Source organism: Cryptomeria japonica, chromosome 11 (assembly GCF_030272615.1).
Source record: "Cryptomeria japonica chromosome 11, Sugi_1.0, whole genome shotgun sequence".
Taxonomy (NCBI): Eukaryota; Viridiplantae; Streptophyta; class Pinopsida; order Cupressales; family Cupressaceae; genus Cryptomeria; species Cryptomeria japonica.
This window is the reverse complement of record NC_081415.1, coordinates 505,057,603-505,076,707: the sequence shown is the minus strand read 5'-3', so window position 1 is coordinate 505,076,707 and position 19,105 is coordinate 505,057,603.

Sequence of the window (19,105 nt, the reverse complement as noted above, 5' to 3'; positions counted from 1 at the left end):
TGGAAATTCATTATCACATTGAGGTGCATTATAGTCACATATGGTTGTTAAAACATGTGTAATAAAAACTAGCTAAAATATGTGTTAATAAAAATGAAAGACATTTAATTTGACGTGCTTATGAGTCAATAAAACTAGTATACCTATTTTTAGAGAAATATAGGTAAAGTATGTCTAAAGATATCATATTTGCTTATTATTCCATTTAAAAGTTATTATATTATTATATTATGATATTGTAATCAATATTAAATTATTATTAAGATATTACTATAATTTAATATTTCTATTAAACTCTTCACCAAAGCAAAAAAATCCATTAAGACTAATTATTTTTTTAAGCAAAAGTGGCAAGCCACTGATAAATATATATTAATAAGATAATTGATTCAAGAAGGAAGAAAACCTTATATTCTTGCTCAGATACAGTGAACAAAGAGAAATTGGGGCTATAAGAAGGAACCCCCCAAAGATCCGAAGAGAAAGATAGGACCTGCCCATAGTACAAACTTCATAGAGGCCCAAATTGAGAGTAGCGGGTCGAGACAAATCTAAAAGAAACCTTAAAAACTACCCCTACAACTGGTTATCATGAAACTTGAGAAGCAAAATACTGGTTGTCGGAACACCGTAGAGTTGCCACAATCGGTTACCAGTTGTGTTATACCAGAACTTTAATACTTGTATGCTGTCCTATTAACCAGTTCATAAAAGAGAATCCATTACCGGTACTACCCAGTTGATTGACAAAATGTCTCCACTACCAGTATTGTTATACCGGTTGAATTAACTGAAGAGACTAACACCTGTTACTGGTGAGCAAATGTGAATATCGGTATGAAATTACCAGTGAGCAGATGTGTATACCGGTCCACTGAAGAAAATGCCATCGTAACCGGTTGTGTTATACTGGAACTCAAATACCAAAACGCTAACCTTTTTACCTAATCTTGCTACACATTGATTGATAAGTATTACATTGCCAAAATTGGCCATTGAAATCCATACAGAGATTTGAAAAGTTGTAGCAAAATGACCATCGATTTACTCTTAGAGATCCAAAAAAGGAAATAGACACAAGCTTATTCCACCATTGCTACTGGAACCATCTCATGCTCATCTAGCTATTTGAAGGGCTAGGTGCCTACATGAACAACAGGCTCATGAGAAGTGGAGGCAAATTCAACATCTCCCCGTGTTGTTACACTGGTAGAGAATTGAGATCTAGTAGAGAAAAATGAGTGACCTGAGAGGTTGAAGGTTGATGAGGAGGGATCTGTGCATGTACATGAGGAGCACTAAGTAAGATAAGAAGTGCATTCACCTTCTACTTAATCATGCTTATCATCTCATGCCCAATAACTCTGTGATGTTTGTTCAAAGCTCTCTGAATGTATATGAAATTTTGCAACTCCAGAGTGTTTTTAATATTGTCATAAATTGAAAGGAACTCAAGTCGGTTGAGGAGGAATTGACGTGGGAAGAGGCCACCAACATGTGCTTGACCCTCCTAGAGGTCGTACTTCTGGACTGCAAGGAGTTTATTATTAGGCATAAAAGCCTCCTTAACAACTTTACTGGCAATGATCTCCAACAATGAAAGAGATTGTAACATATCTAGAGCATTCGAGAGGAAGATTGAAACCAAATGTGAAGGAAATATGAGCCTGCTTGCTTGGGGAAACAAGATTTCTTCCCGAATTAAACGTTTGATGCTCTTTCGGACCTAATAACTATGAGTGAGGAAAACTTGCCCAAGTTGGTCATCTGAGATATTATCTATGAACGGACGTTCCCATTCTTCCACAGAGATGTTGACTTTGAAGTTGTGTGACATATACTCCATGTGTTCTCTTCTGCAAGTGAGAAAAAAATTGTTACTCTGCATGTCCCTTGTGTTGATAGGAAGCATTTCACACTTGCAACCGAACCCTACCTGAAGGCTGGACTAATTTGGAACCCTTAATTGAGTGTAGAGACTAAAACGGATGCAAGTAGTAAATGTTGAGAACTACCGATTAATGATGATGAATCAACCACATGTATGTAGGATTACAGGTGTAATAAATATCTGCATAACAATGACAATGAAAGCGAAAAAATAGAGTATGAGATCGATTATTGAAGATTGTGAAGGCCGAAACCATGCCTTTGCACGAGGCAACGGTAATGAGTGTGCCAAGGTTCCCATCTCTTAGCCGCCAATTAAACTAAAAGTACTTGCTCGCACATGCAACCGTAGAGAATGCGAGTGAGTAGAACAAGTTGCATGATTTCCAATCTATGAAGAATAAATAGGATTCAAGTGGCATATATTATAAAGATTAAATCATTAATGGTTTAAAACTCCTTTTCCCATACTTGACTTGGCTTTGATGATGTCATCTAATTGGGGGAGGATTTGGAATAAAACACGGTCATCTTTAGCTGAATCAACCTCTATCCCATCACACCCCAAATTTGCTAGCTTGTCCGCTAATTTATTCCCTTCTCTGAGCGTATGCGACAAGTGGACTTCTGCGAATGAATCCAATAGATCCCAAACTTGAGCTAACACATAATGAATGTGCCAATTGAAGGATTTTCTATGTTTGCATGCATTAATTATAATAGTAGAATCCTCTTCAACATGAACTTTTGGAAAATCCAACTTCTTAGCAAGTGTCAAACCAAGCAACAATGCTTGGGCTTCCACCATGTCATTGGTTCCTGGGGGCAAGATTGAGGATTTGAAGGTTTTCAGGTCCCCACAATGATCTCTAATACACACTCGAGCCCTTGAGTCACCTGGGTTACCTTGTGAAGAGTCGCCAAAATTTATTTTTACAAAGTTACACAGAGGAGGATGCCAGACAACACAAGATCTATCAATTTTTAATGGATTGTTAGATGAAGAGCAGTTAGCAGTGGGAATACAAATCAACTTCCATTTCTTAACTATATATGCATCCCATGAAGTGAAAATTGAGCTACAACTGAAATACCTTTGCACATATGTATTTACAAATTCTGAGATAGATTTTTCTAAACCCTCGAGGACTTTCTCTATAAAAGTAGTTTTTTCTTAAAATTCTTTTGTTCCTCTCCCACCAAATTGACCACAGGACTGTCGTTGGGATAATTTGCCATATGCAAGAAAAAAGGGAAGACTTGAAAAGGGTTGGCCATGATTGGAACAAATCCCAAATAGAACTTGGCAGGGGCATTGAGAGTTCCAATTTATTCATAATAAAGAGCTAACATTGACAAGAAAAAGAACACTGAAGGAATAAATGATTAATGTTTTCAATTTCTTGACCACAAAGGACACACAAAAAAGGTTGAGCAATTTGCAACTTATCAAGTTTGTCACTAGTTAGAATCTTTTTTTGCAGAACCAACCAAGAAAAACATTCTGCTTTTGGCAAAAATATATAATTCCAACAAAAAGAATATGCTCTCTAATTCTAGTGTTGGTTCACCATATGTTGTAGAGACTTGTATCCATACTTAACTAAGTAATTACCTTCTTTGGATGGAGCCCAAATGATTTTATCTTCCTTATTTGACAAGAAAGCTATTCTCTTATGATTGTCATCAACAAGGATCTCTGAAAAATGTTTCCAAATTATTTTCCCTGAATGTATTTCAACACCACTAATATAGTCAATTAATTTATCACCCCAAGCACTAATGACAATTGGAATTACATCCTCCAAATGTTGCAGTTGATATAGTGGGATATATCCATTCCAAAAGTCGTTCCAAAAATGTATCGAATCTCCATTATGCACTTGCCAGGAGATATATGAAGTTATTACTTCCCTAGAGGATATCATGAAATTCCACATAACAGACCCTTCTGGAGGGTTAGAGATAGTGAGAATTCTAATGGGGTTAGTTGAGTCCAAGTATTCAGCTTGCATTATTTGGCACCATTTTGTGTTGGGCTTAGAATACATTTTCCACACCAATCTTCCTCCAAAAGCTTTATTGCACTTAGTGACATCCTGAAAACCTACCCCCTCCCGAATGCCTTTCAATGGCCATGTTACTAAGAGAAACTAGGGGGATCTTCTTCTCTTGAGATATGTTACCTTTCCAAAGGAAGTTCCTAATGATTTTCTCAATCTGAGTGATGATTGATTTAAGAGCTTTAAGCACAGATATGTAATAATTTAGTATGACAGTTAGGATAGTTTTTATGAGGAGGATGCGACTTGAAAGAGAAAGCCACCGGTCTTTCCAAGCTGAAACTCTAGCTTTAATCCTTTCAATAATATTTTTCCAATAGGAAGCCCTGTTTGGTCCCATGAAAAAAGAAATGTCTAAATATGTGCAAGGTAACTCCTCTATCTTGAATCTGAGGATTTTTGTAATCTTTCTTCTAACATCACTTCTAGTATTAAAGATGTCATGCTTAAACTTTTGGGCACGAACGGGATAAATTTTTTTGAAATAACAATCTAATAACATAAAATCTGCTAATATGAAACGCACTATCAAGTTTTGTCTTAACTATGTTTTGAGTTAACTCTAACCACTAACTCGAGTAAGCAAAAATAATTTAAATTAAATGCGGAATATTAACTCTCCAAAAGAATTTATTATTACCTCATCAGTTTAATAAATAATAAATTCATTTAGGCAAAAACCCCTAAATTAATTGACAAGGGATATTATTAATCTCAATTTAAAAAAAAAAAATTATTGTAGGAATTAATTAAATTAACTCTAGCAATTGGATTTTTAAATCCCACGATTTATTTTAACAATACTTATAATGAAAATTGTTTTATAAAGTTTAATCTCAAAAACCTATATCTAGGTGGACTAAAAATAATTCCCCATAGCCAAAATAACTTACCAAATTTGTTATAAAATTTTCTAAAAGACTAAACTTCATAAGTATTTTAAATTTTAAATCATCTTATTTAACGGTTTATATAATCGTAAATAAAATATGAATGTACAAATAAAATAATCAAACTAAAGTTAGATTTATTTTACGCATATATATTTATATGTGAGGATATTTATTTTCCAACATACATTATTATAAAAATCCCCCATTTAACCTAATTAAAATTTAATATATACCAACAACAAAACAAAACCCTAAACGAACATGATATTTTAAGACAAAAACTACAACCTAAATTTTTTTATTTACAAATCTAGCTACCCTAACCTGAACCGGGTTAGGGTTTGTTCTTATTTGCTTGCAGGGCTGGATTTTACCATGGCGGCCTTTATTTGTTTGCAGAGCCGAGGGTTTATTGGGGGCCGTAGGGCAACGGAGAGGGCGTGACCGTCGCAGCAGCACTGTCGGTGCCATTGCGGGTCGCGGTCCGCAGAGACGTCGTAGCGTCCCTGCGAGACGCGGCTTGCAGTGGCGCCTCTCTCTCTCTCTCTCTCTCTCTCTCTCTCTCTCTCTCTCTCTCTATATATATATATATATTCATGATAGCTTAGGGGTAGATTTAATTTAGATTTACCTTAAAATGGATTTATTTTCTTAACCTCCTAAGCTATGCAAAAATAATAAAATATTGACATCATAGAAATAGAGGTATATTATTTTTATTTACTTTAAACAATCTGTTTATTTTTCTATTTTTCAAGAAAAAAATTTTAAAAAATCACATAAAGCAGTTTAACAATATTTAACAGGTTTAAATAATGCTTTCTTTTTTCTTTGGGACAATCTAGTTGCTAATTTTAGAGATAGACTATTAATTTTAGATTTACTTTCTGCAATAAATCAAGGGAAAAATAACATAATTAATTAAACTACCACATGCAACATTAGTGCTCATACTAAATGGCTAATTAACTATATTTGCATTTAGAACTTCCATAAATAGGACTAAATGTTTTATTTCCAGCTTACTAACATACATACTTTTCTATTTCATTCTTTTCCAATATTTCAAATGCATAAGGGGATAAAATGAATTTATTGATTTTCAAAATAACATATACACAACAAATATTATTTTCAGAACTATAGGGACTTAATCTAGAAATACACATTTCATTTTTTTGCAATAATCACTTAATAGAATAATGCATTTCTTTAAGACATATTAAGAATATAATATAGTCAACATTTCAAATGGGTGAGATACCCAACTAGTCTCTCATTTCTATTAAATGAGGACTTTAAATAAAATAGATACATTTTTTTTTTTTTCAAAGTAAATACAACATATAGCTTTTTTTAATTTTTTATTGCTGCAACTAAAATATAAAATATCCCATCCCCTAATCTTTTTCTGCAAATCAAGTAAATCTAGCAACTCCTAGTTTGTTTTTTTCTTTTCTTTCTAAACAATCCTGCAAATAAATCATAAGGCTTTGACCATGGAGTGCTCACCTTCCAGTCTAGCCTTACTAGAAGCCACCCCCAAGCTTGGAGAACCAAGCCCTAGACAGGTTACACACATGCAAACACAACAAGCAAGGGAAAAACACACAACACTTTCCCAACCAAGACTACACTTCATCACAAAATGTGATGATTTTACATGGGTGGTAATGGACCAAATACCCTGAGGAGACTGCAAGAATGGTAGATCACAAAACCACCTCATGGCAAACAAAGATATATTATAAGTTCATTAACTTCACATCTTTATGCCCCCCAAGGCATTCATGTCATACTTTCTCCCCTTATGACCCCCAAATGAGAGCCTCTCACTCGAGGGCTGTCAAACTTCTACCACCCACAAGACCATCCTACTCTCCCAAGAGTAGAAGGCCTTGGTTACTCCCAAATCACAAGAAAATGCATAAAAGAAGTAACAGATAGGTCACATAATAATTTTCACAAAAGAAAATAAAAGAAACAACTTTTACATACAAACAATCTTTCCAACATAAACATGCAACGTAAAAAGAAACAAAAAGGAGAAGATGAACCAACCTTCAATCTACTCAAAGGTTTGCTAGAACTAGTTTGAGAATGAGCAGCCCAATTCCACAATTCTTCCTTCTACACCTCGCCAAAATTCTATCCCAAAACTATTCTTTTCAAAATTGCATGATCTTCAAAAATGGAGAGTGGGTGATTACCCACAAAGTCTCTCATTTTTGCCTAAAAAGACCTCAGTGAGAGTTCTCACAGGTTACTAAAACTGAAAAAAAGAAAAAAGTAAGAGAAGTGGAAAAAGGATCTCACATCAAAAAAGAAAGTTATTTAATCTAGATGGCACCTTCTAATTTTGAATTTTCGCTCACTTTAGGAAACTCACTTTTTGAGGTGACTAAACAGTCACATGGGAGTAAACACATGCCTAAAAATTCTCCTAACCCATAGGTATACCTTATGGACTTTAGGAAACACTTTTAAACTACCCCTAGGAGTCCATTTGACCCCTTATAAACCCATCTGAAGTTAACTTTCGGGTCAAACCTGAGTTGACTACTCCAAAGACTCTCTACCCAAGGAAAATTTAGAACCACATTCAAATGTTTGAAAAAGCTATGGTTGAAACAACTCCCTCCAAGAGACAAGTCAAAAATCAAGACATAAATCAACACGTGTCAAGTGACACAATAAAATATTTTACAAAATTACACATGAAATTTGTCTGTTGTTGGATTTACACAAATTAATAATTCAATTTAACACACATGCAACATTTACTTTCACAAATAAAATATGATACATACGGGGTGTTGTCTCTCCAAATAGACAACCCCTGGTTTTACGAACGTACATAGGTCTAGGTTTGGTTCTCCATAATGTTTCCATGGTCACTTAGATAATTTTCCTGCGCATCTCAATTACACATCAGTACTTCCAAATAACCTCATAGAATATTTAAACACATGAATACGAATACACGTCAACCACTCTGCATACAATTGACATTAAACAAAACCAATATATCTTGTATCAAAATAAATCCACATAAGTAATTATCATAATCCTCATAATTTTGATCTATACATAAGACATGCATCCTATTTCTATCAACATAGTAAAGTCCTGCAAATCCAATAATGACATACATCATCACAAAGTTATCCTATTCTAGAATCATATAGAGTTCTAAATCTATAATGCATAGAAATGAAGCATCAAAATACATCAATGTTATCCAAATCATGGAATCATATAAGTTCTAAATCCATAATGCATAAAAATAAAGCATCCATAGTAGTCTCAACATGAAAATAACTGAAATGTTAGGATGAGTTGGGGTAGGGCCTCACAAAAGATATATATCTTCGATTTTAGAGCATTAATCTTCTGACCTGAAATTGATGTATAAGCTTCCAAAACTTTCTTCATGTGAGTGGCTTCTGAAATAGAGGACTTACCATACAGGAGAGTCATCTGCAAATAGTGTGTCTCTGAAATATTAGTTCTTGGGATGTGAACACCCTGCCAGTTACCCTTTACATTATTAGATATGATTAATCTGCTAAATGCTCCAGCCATGATAATAAAGAAGAAGGGAGATTAAGGGTCTCCTTGTCTAACTCCTTGGGTAGCTGAAAAGAATCTCGTTGGAACCCCATTAATGATGATCGAAAACGCTGCTCCTAAAATACACGAATTGACCCATTTGCACCATCTTTCTGAGAAACCAAATTTTTGCAGTACTTTCAAAAGAAAGCTCCAATCTACTTTGTCATAAGCTTTCATCATGTCAAGCTTAACAATAAAGGAGGACAACTGAGATATATGGATTGAGTGAAGAATTTTATGAGCTACTAATGCCCCTTCAACAAAACCTCCTTGTTCCAGAGATATTATTTTTGGAATTAGATGTTGAAGTCTTAGATAGATAGCCTTAGTAAGAATTTTATAGATTGTATTACATAATGAAATAGGTCTGAATTCTGCAAATGTTCTTGGTTCCTTAACTTTAGGGATGATTGCTATGTTTATAACATTAATCATTTTTAAAACTGAAGTACTCATTGATTCTTCAAGTGTAGCCAACAAATCGAGATTAATAACATCCCAACACTTCTGAAAGAAAAGGGTAGTAAATCCATCAGGTCTCGAAACTTTATCTGGAGCTAATGAGAAAACCACTTTTTGCACTTCTTCTAATGAGAACGGCTTCATGAGATCCTCATTGTCTTGCTGAGAAATAGAATGAGGGATGGCTCCAAGGACATCATGAACATTAATGGTCAAATGGGGTGGGTTTGCAGAGGGTGGAGGAGCTAGGAGGGTTTTGCAAAATTTGACACCTTCTTCTTGAATAGCCTTAGCATTTGATTGTGGGTTACCTGTGACAACATCATTAATTGAGAAGATGGAGGTTGCTGCACTCTTTGCTTTTGCTGAAGCATGAAAAAACTTGGTATTTCTATCTCTTTCTTTCAACCAAAGCTCTCTAGATTTTTGCCTCTAGTAAATTTCCTCTCTTTTGCTGAGCTCCTCCCACTTTGATTGTAATTTTTTTTGCCCATCATAAATGAGTGTGTCCATCCCATTTAGAATAATGTGCTCATGAACTTCAGTCAACTCATTGGCAACTGCTTGTTTCTCAATGAAAATGTTTTTAAATGTGTGCACATTCCATAGTTTGATTTGGGCTTTCACATGCTGCATTTTCTTATAAAACCGATACATTTTAGTGCCCCTTTGATAGGGTGCACTTACCCACCATTGGTGCAAAAGAGGGAGAAAGTAAAAAGCCCCTTCTTAGGGACTATAGAATCCACTGCTGAGATATGAGAATTCTATCCAATCTCTCAGCTATTTGTGCAAAATTTCTCCTCTTGTTTGTCCAAGTAAAAAGCCCCTTCTTAGGGACTATATCTTTTAATGCATTATCGGATATGAAGGTTACAAAATAATCAATGGTCTTTTGAGGGGGGCTAATTCCTCTCGTTTTTTCCTGATCAAAAACAAGTGCATTAAAATCCCCACCTAGAATAAAATTCTGATTTGCAGATTGTTGAATAAAAGTTGTTAGGGTATCCAATAGTCTGTTTTTTTTCACGAGTAGGAGTGGGGCCTTACACATTTATCAATTTAAATGAAAGATCAAAGCTCTGAATGTTCATCATTTGCTAGTTATTACCTTCGCTAATTGTTTCTGCTATCAAATCCTTTGGATTCCATAGTACTACAAGGCTTCTTGAAGCACCTATAGCTGGAACATGTGTTGCTTTCCATTTTGGCCATTTACCAACTATTGATTGAAATGTATCCAAAAACATTTTTGTTTCTTGTAACATAATAATGTTAGCTCCTAACAAATCAAGTTGTTTCTTAACTCGACATCTCTTGTCAAAAGCGTTTATGCCTTTGACATTCCATGAGATGATCTTTATTGGGATTGAGGAGAGCACCATGCCCTCCTTGGCCTCTTAGTCACTGAAAATTTCCCATCTAATGTGGTTTGTATACCTGCCTCTATTTCCTCTTTAACTTTCATTGAATTAGGTTTCCTCCCTCTTGGTTTTGGTGATGGATAAGGACTGCGAAAAGTCAAATGATAAGTCATGATGCTTATGGGGATAAACTGCAGAAATACTATCATCATCTTCAAGATCATGAGGGAAAGGAGGATTCTATGAGTCCTGATTAATGAGAGGGAGAGCATTAAAATGTTGAGAGACCCTTTTATCTTCTTCAAATAAGAATTCATCTGCAATGTCATCAAAGAGTTGAGAACCTACAGATTTCAGCAAATCATCAGCAACTTGCTCTAGGTTATCTGGTGGTTCAAGAATATTTGAGTTAGGGTGCCATTGAAGTTTACACTGCTGATTGTGAGTTCCCAACATATATGAAGACATAATGTCAATAGGTTGATTATTAATGACTAGCCTCTGAACTAAATCCTCCATATTTGAGAAGGGTAAGGATGAAATATCAAAACTCCTCTTAATGAATCTGTGTAGAGGTGGCTGGATAGAAACCTCAATCTCTTCCACCTCAAGACTAATTATAATATTAATTCATATAATTACGAAGTTAACTATTAGTATGATGGAGATAGATAGAATTAATTAATAGTTATATCTAGAGGGAGTGGTAGTTGAGACACATATTTGTGCATCCATAATACGTTTTGGTGTAATTAAATTAATAACTAAAACCAGCATACCTATATTTTTAGAAATCTAAGTAAACTACGTTGAGAGATATCAAGTTTCAAAATATGGAATATTTATATATTCAATGATAAAATATGAGGCGCAATTAAATTCCATGATAGATGATGTTTTTAATTTAAATTAATGATAATTAAAATGAGATGAAGGTATAATAACAACATTTGTAAAATATTATGCAAATTAAAAATTTGGAATAATTTATCAAAATGATATTTAAAAATGGGAATAAAATTCACTTGATTAATCATTCACGGAGTAGTAATAACTGTTAAACATCATCTATACTATATTATAAGCATTGAATTTAGTCGTAGATACAATAAATAGGTTTTCAAAATTGTATCAAGTTTTATTTTTTTGATCATTTATGCCTTGGTAATATCTTTTCATTTTCAATATCATGAAGAAGAGTCCGAACTTTGATTGTTACGTTGGACTTCACAACATATGATGAGCATGTAACAACCTAAATGATGGCATGACTTGATGCACTATGAATTTGATTGAATAATTAAACTTAGTAGTAGCAAGTAACCATTCTTCAAGTGGTTCTGTGTGAAAACTAATTTGTGATTGTCCCTTAAGAAATATCATGAACTTCATACTTAGTTGTTTAGATAGGTTGTGTTTTTTGGTTGTCATTGTTGGCCTAATAGTGACCTTCCATATACATCTAGCAAGGTAAGGTCTCAAAGCTCATGGTACTGAGAAATTGGCTAGTCACACAAATCTATAATCTTAATTTGTAGATTATAAAATTTTAATCTAAGTTCATTTTCACCTTGGAACCATAGAGGAACTTGAAGTATAAAGCATAATTATCAAATTTTCTTTGATGATTTTTGGTTCATTTTTGTCAATTCTATTGATCATTTTTTCTTTCAACTTGTAGCAGACACTTAATTCCTCTATACAAAGGATGGCATTGAGTGAAAGACAGTAGTGGTATTTTTCCGACCAATTGGATGCACATGCACATGCATTTTGTGACATTTTGTTCACTTGCAAGGAAATTATTTTTAGCTTTTAAATCAACATTGAATAGTAGAAGATAAATATATTAAACTTAAAGGCAATATATGTTAAGGTGAGGTAATTAGATAAATTTATAGAAACTTTCTTCATTTGAAATAAATGTATGTTGTTAAATAGGAAATAAAGTAGAACAACATATATCTAGCATTTCTCTTATCATAACAAAAAAAATGATGCAAAGTTACATGATGTATATTTAAAAAATGTTACATATTTCAAAATTTTCTTCATTTGAAGTAAATGTATGTAGTTAAATAGGAAATAGAATAGAACAACATATATATAACATTTCTCTTTAGCATAACTAAAAAAATGATACTTTAATATTAAATTGTTATTAAGATTTAAATTAAATTGTATATATTAATCAATTTCAAATTATTATTGAGATGTTACTATACTTTTGTATTTTTTATATTTTTATATTTCTATTAAACTCTTCACCATAGAAAAAAATATATTAAGACTAATTATTGTTATATTATTATATATTTATAGTACTATATTACTCATAGTGAGAATGCGTAAATAGTTTTGTAAATTTTAAATACAACTGAAGAAGCGATACAAGGATGTTAGCAATTATTATCATGGTTGAAAATCACACATTTATTAATGATAATTTATTTCATATTATTTGAAGAAAGATATATTACATCAATTATCTTCTAAATATTTTAATCGATTTTCTTCGATCTTTTGCTTTGCAATTTGTCTACCTTTTTTCATTTTTTCATAACAATCAAATGAGAATGTTGGCATTATTCTGAGACCTTTCAAAGACTTTACATGAGACACTGCCACAAATATTAATCCTATTCTTTCTCGTGGTCCTATATCAATTGTGACTTTTGTTTGAGTCAACTCTTGAGATTTATGTATTATTAATGCCCATGTTAATCTTAATGGTAATTGAAGTGTTATGCCCCTTTGTATTGTTGTTATTGGAATTGTATTTGGATGATGATTGTCAAATGGTATTATTGAATAATTGTCAAATTCAACCATGACATGTTGGTGGTTCAGGTGGAGAACTTCATGGTTTATAGATAATCTTTCGAATATATCTTAGAGCTCCATTTACAAGTCCTGCTTGTATCCAAAGATTAGAAGTCAACATCACTCTTGAATTATCATCGATTAAAGTCTCCAGATCAAGTTCATCATTATAAAAATCTTTTGGTTGATGTATGCTTCCTGCTTTTGTTGTAAGACTTCATGCAACATGATGTATCAATGAATATAATTTTTTTTTTGTTATGATTATGAACATTTTTATTTGTGGAGAACAAATGGACAAAATTGTTTTTTCCATCTTGTCTGAATATTTTATCAAATGTAACCACAATTTAGAGTTCATCCCATAATAACTTTGCTCATCAGTTGTTGTCATATGTCGCTCTATTATTGATTGGAGACAATTGACCCAAATCTCCAACCAAAATCATAGATATACCTAAAAGATGGTTGAAAAAATGTATTTTAAATTTATGGAGTAATATTATATAAGCATTGTAGATATGAATTATATTAAATATAATATGAAATAATTATCTTCATTATTTATATTAAAAGGTCTACCTGCAAAACTTATGTGTGCATTTTGTGAGAATGCTTGTCAAAGGTGAGAATCTATGTTTTCTAACATGTTTTGGCCAATGGAGCTCATTTCATCAATCAAAATGTATTTGATATGTGTTATATATTCTTGAGAACTTGTAAGTCTTGTTCCTTTTAGTTGAGCAAAATCTTGAACTGGTCAATTTGGAATGGACTGTAGAGGCCCATATATTGAATGTTGCAACTCGTGTTGGTGTAAATAGTAGAAGGGGAGAATGACATGGCATTGCTGCATTTTCAAGAGCTTGATTAATGACACCAATTAGATATGACTTTCATGTTCCCGAAAGTCATGAATAAAGACTCTCCTTCTTGATGTGTATGGTAGTGTGTCAAAATTATGTCGATTACCTTTCTTTGTTTAGCACTGAGGATTTTATAGTTGATGTGTTGTGGTATATCATCATGTATGAGACATCCATGATCTCTCCTGATGCTTATGAAATTGATTGCTTGAACTGTGTACTCTTCACCTTGATATTTGTGAGACCAATCTGTATGTTTATCAATGTCTCTTCTACTCAACATATCTATTTCAAAAACATGTATATTTTGACCTTGATGCAATCTAGATAAAATTTCTCATTCATGCTTTGTGGTATTTCTTTGAACAAGTTCATTGTCTTCAATTTCAGAATAATTGGTGTTTTCAACATTTTCTACTATTGTAATCTTGAGGGCCCTTGTAGTTGGTTGGTTGGGCTGGTTTTTCTGCCCCTGTCTTTGATTGGGTTGCCTACTGTCTTTCGGGGTAGACTCTATTTTTTGGATGTGGCTCTTTCCTCTTTGTTGAGCGGTCAAGTTCTATCCCTTATTTGATTTGTAAAGGGTTTTGGGTCCCTTCAAAACTCATTTTTCACATAATCAAAAACATTTTCTACTATTGTTGTTTGTTGCACATTAATGCATGCAAATCGGGGCAATACATGTCTGCAACACTCAATATAAAGAATATTGTAGGCGTGCTAATTTGATGAAGCATATCTGTCAATTTTGCATGACATTGAGCCCAATATGCTCATGTACCCCTTAATTTGGTTCCAAACGCATTAGTTTATCAGCTAGATGAGAGTGACATATTTTCCATATGTTGTCGCAACTCATTAATGGTGATCGATATTTCTTAAAAACTTCTTTTCACAAATACTGTAAGTTGATTTTGTGCATAATGTTTCATTATCATATTCATCATAAAACATCTTAATCTTAAACTGATTCTAATTTGTTACAATACTGCATATGCAATTTATTTTAAGTTAAGTCATTTAATTTATTTATTTTGATTTAAAGTATTTAATTTTATTAAAGTTATTTAATTTATTTAATTTAATTTAAGTTATTTAAATTTAATTTTAATAATTTTAAATTATTTAATTTAATTTATTATTTTATTTACATTAATTTAAATAAAATCTAGTATATAGTTTATTGATTTCTATTTATATATATATAGAGTAATATAATAAAAAATTTAAATATTTTATTTGAGATCTCTTGTTATAACTTATTTTCATTTAAGTTATTTAATTGAATTAAGGTTATTTTAAATTATTTAATTTAATTTATTATTTTATTTACATTAATTTAAATAAAATTTAGTACATATTTTATTGATTTCTATTTATATATATAGAGTAATATAATGAAAATTTTAAGTATTTATTTTGAGAACTTTTATTATAACTTAAGGTTATTGAAAGTTTTATTTTTGATTGGTGTTATTTAAAGTATTTTTATTACAATACTACACATGCAATTTATTCTAATATAAGTAAAATTTATTTTAATTTAAGTTATTTAATTTAGTTTTTTTGAGTTTAACTTCCGTGGGAGCCTCAGATACTCAATCCCAGGAAATCTTTATATCAAACAATGCAAAGGATAACCTGATTCATAGCTTGATGTTTAATTGCCAACCTTTCCATGTGGTTGATCGCAGTCTTCCCACTACTGGATCCTCATCGGATACTCCAAATATTGAATTAATGGCATATGATATCCTTATCTCTGTTGCATCGAACTTGATAGATGAAATTGCTCTTGAGGAATTTCAGAAAATTCAGGGTGTCCCTTCTGTTGATGCTATGCCTCTTGCTCGCAATATTTCACCACCCATTTCCTCACCCCTATTAGAATCTAGTCATGTTGAAAACCTTGTGGCCGAAGATAATTCATATCAACCCTTTCAACCTCCCACACAACTTGACTTTGATTTTGCTCAACATCTCTCTCTTGCTCAAACAATCTCTTCATCTCCTTTGTTATCTAAAACACCTAAAAAAAGAGGTCGGAAGCCAAAGATTCTTAAAACCCAAGAAGAGATCGCAATAGTTATCCAAACTACAATTGTAGATAAGTTTTCACCCCACACAAAACCAAGAAGAACATATTGTTCTTCTTGGATGCAATGAGGATCATATTTTGGAATGTCAGAGGTTTGAATGCCTCTGACAAGAGGGGATGGATCAAGCATTTGATACTTGGGGATGATTTGTGGCATTCGGTATTCTGGACATTACGAGATATATTGTACTTTTTGGCATACTAGGGATTTAAGTTTCACAACCTTCTATGTATTATTGAGCAAGGATCACAATTATTCTTTCTGGTATTTTTTTCCAGGAGCTCTTTGAATTAGCTTTTGTAAAGAAATATATAAATAAAATATATTAAGTGGCACAACCACATTTTAAAAAAAACAAAACAATTATTACTACTCCATAAATGATTACCCAAGTGATTTTTTTCCCTCTTAAAATATCATTTTGATAAATCATTCCAAATTTTTCCATCTTCGTACTTGGGCATCCCTTTCTTTATGGGAGCAAGGAAACCTTCTTTTTGGAATTCTGTGATTGACAGATTAAAAAGAAGAATTTCTGTGTGGAAAGCTAGATGGTTATCCCTGTTAGGTAGAATCCTTCTTGTCAAAACTATTTTGGCTACAATTCCAAACTATTACATTTCAAACCTTCAAGCCCAAATCTATTGTTTCTCATATCAAGAAAATTACTCAAAATTTTATTTGGAAGAGTAATCTTTCAGAAGATAAAAAGATCCCGCTTGTGTCTCTCAACAAAATGACTCCTAGCAAATCTATGGGCGGGGTTGGTCTGCATGATCTTTCAAAAAGGAATAAGGCCTTTGGGGGAAAGTTGGTTTGGAATATTTATGAAAAATCACATGCTTTGTGGTGTCAAATTATCAAAGCAAAGTATTTAGATACTCCTACCCCATCTCGTATATTGACTATCCTTGATCCTCCATCAGGGTATGCAGTTTGGAACTTCATGATGGATTCTAGGAATGTGATTACTAGATATTTATCGTGGCAAGTACATAATGGCAAAGATGTCAACTTTTGGCATGATTTATGGAGTGGTCTCCCCCCTCTTAATCTTGAGGAATCCCTAGTAGATGCAATCCCTATATTTATTGCTCAATGGGGTTCTCACTATTATGATTACATAGATGATCTTGAGAAGCCTTCAAATCATGTTATTTGGAAGAAGCCATCTCTACTCCCAATCTCCCCGCATCAAAAGGTAAAATTTTCTTTGTTTCTCAAAAAATGCATTATTTTTATCTCTAATGGTTTGGACAAATTGATATGGTGCGTTGCGAAGAACGGAAAGTACTCTATCAAGGGTATAAGCCAATTCATCAGATGTCCATTCAATCCTATTCACAAAGAGCTTATAATTTATGTTGGAACAACAGTGTTGTTCCCAAGGTAGGGATGTTTGCTTGGCTTGTTCTACATAAGAGAATACTCACTAGTGAGAGACTTGATAAATTGAATATTGCACATCCATTTGCTTGTGTACTTTGTGGTGAGCACAATGAAATGTTAGATCATCTCCTCCTTCAATGTGATTTTGCTCATTATTGTTGGATGTTTGTGCTTCATAAGCTTTCTTTTAGCATCCCTCTTCCAAATAATGTATGGGATTTGTTCCAGTCATGGCCAGTCTTATACTCATCCTCTCTTTTTGCATGCATTTGGAAAGTGATCCCATCCACAATAGTGTGGTCACTTTGGTGGGAAAGAAATAAGCGTATTTTTATAAAGCAAACATCTCATCTTTCTGATGTTTTCAATTATATTGAAAAATCAGTATCAGAATTGGTTAATGCTCATGTTTCAAATCAGTTCAATTCAAATAAGGAATTTACTTCTTGGGATGATCAAGTTATTAATTGCTGGAAGGGCATTTCTATTCCTGTATCACCTTGTCTTCTGAGAGTGAGAATTAGTAAAATTGATAGAAATAAAGTGAAATGGTGTCCTCCGGATTCAATGCATTTCAAATTGAATTTTGATGGCTCCTCTAAAGGGAACCCGGGTGATGCAAGGATAGGAGTATGCATAAGGGATCACACAGGGTGTGTTTTTGCTTTGAAATCTGCTTCTATTGCATCGGGTACTAACAACTTTGCAGAGGCATATGCTTTACTTGAAGGCATTCTACTAGTAAAAAAACTAAACATATCTTATATTCACATTGAAGGCAATTCAACTATTATTATCAATGCTTGCATAAAGAGAAATATTGACAATTGGCAGATAAGATATTTACTTGAACAAGCATGGACACTTATTGATACATTTGTAAACTTTACCATTTCACATGTGTATAGAGAAGGGAACCAGGTTACAGATCATTTGGCAAATATGGGAAGTTTGAAGGTGGAACTTAATATGATGGGTCCCAATTGTGATCTTGATTCTTATCCAACTCTCTAGGGAAAAGTTTTTGGAGGACATGGGTACAGGATAATATTACACATGGCTATGCAGTGGTTTTTTTCATAATGATAAAAATTGGTATGTGTGGTATTATAAGTGCAGGGTCCCGTGGTTCTGCTGTATCTGTATGATGTGAATGGATACCGATTTGAGCATCTAAGAAGCGTGTTGGATTGGAAGTTGAATAAATGCATAAGTGAGGCAGACTATGGATTTCTATGTAAATGTGTACAGCTGTTGTGATGTTTTGGTTTGAACTTCACCTTGTTCAACATATTCCAAAAAGCATTCGATACTTGGGGATGATTTGTGGCACCCAGTATTCTGGACATTATAAGATATATTATGTTTTTTTGGCATACTAGAGATTTAAGTTTCATAACCTTTCTATGTATTGTAGAGCAAGGATCAAAGTTTTTCTTACTGGTTCTTTTCTTTGGGAGCTGTTTGAAGCATCTTTTGTAAAAGAAATATATAAATAAATAAAATATATTAAGTGGCACTGCCACCTTTCTCAAAAAAAAAAAAAAACCCGATATAGTTGAATAAAATTAAATACTAAATTGATTCTAACTTGTTCTAATACTAAATATGCAATTTATTTTAATTTAAGTTATTTAATTT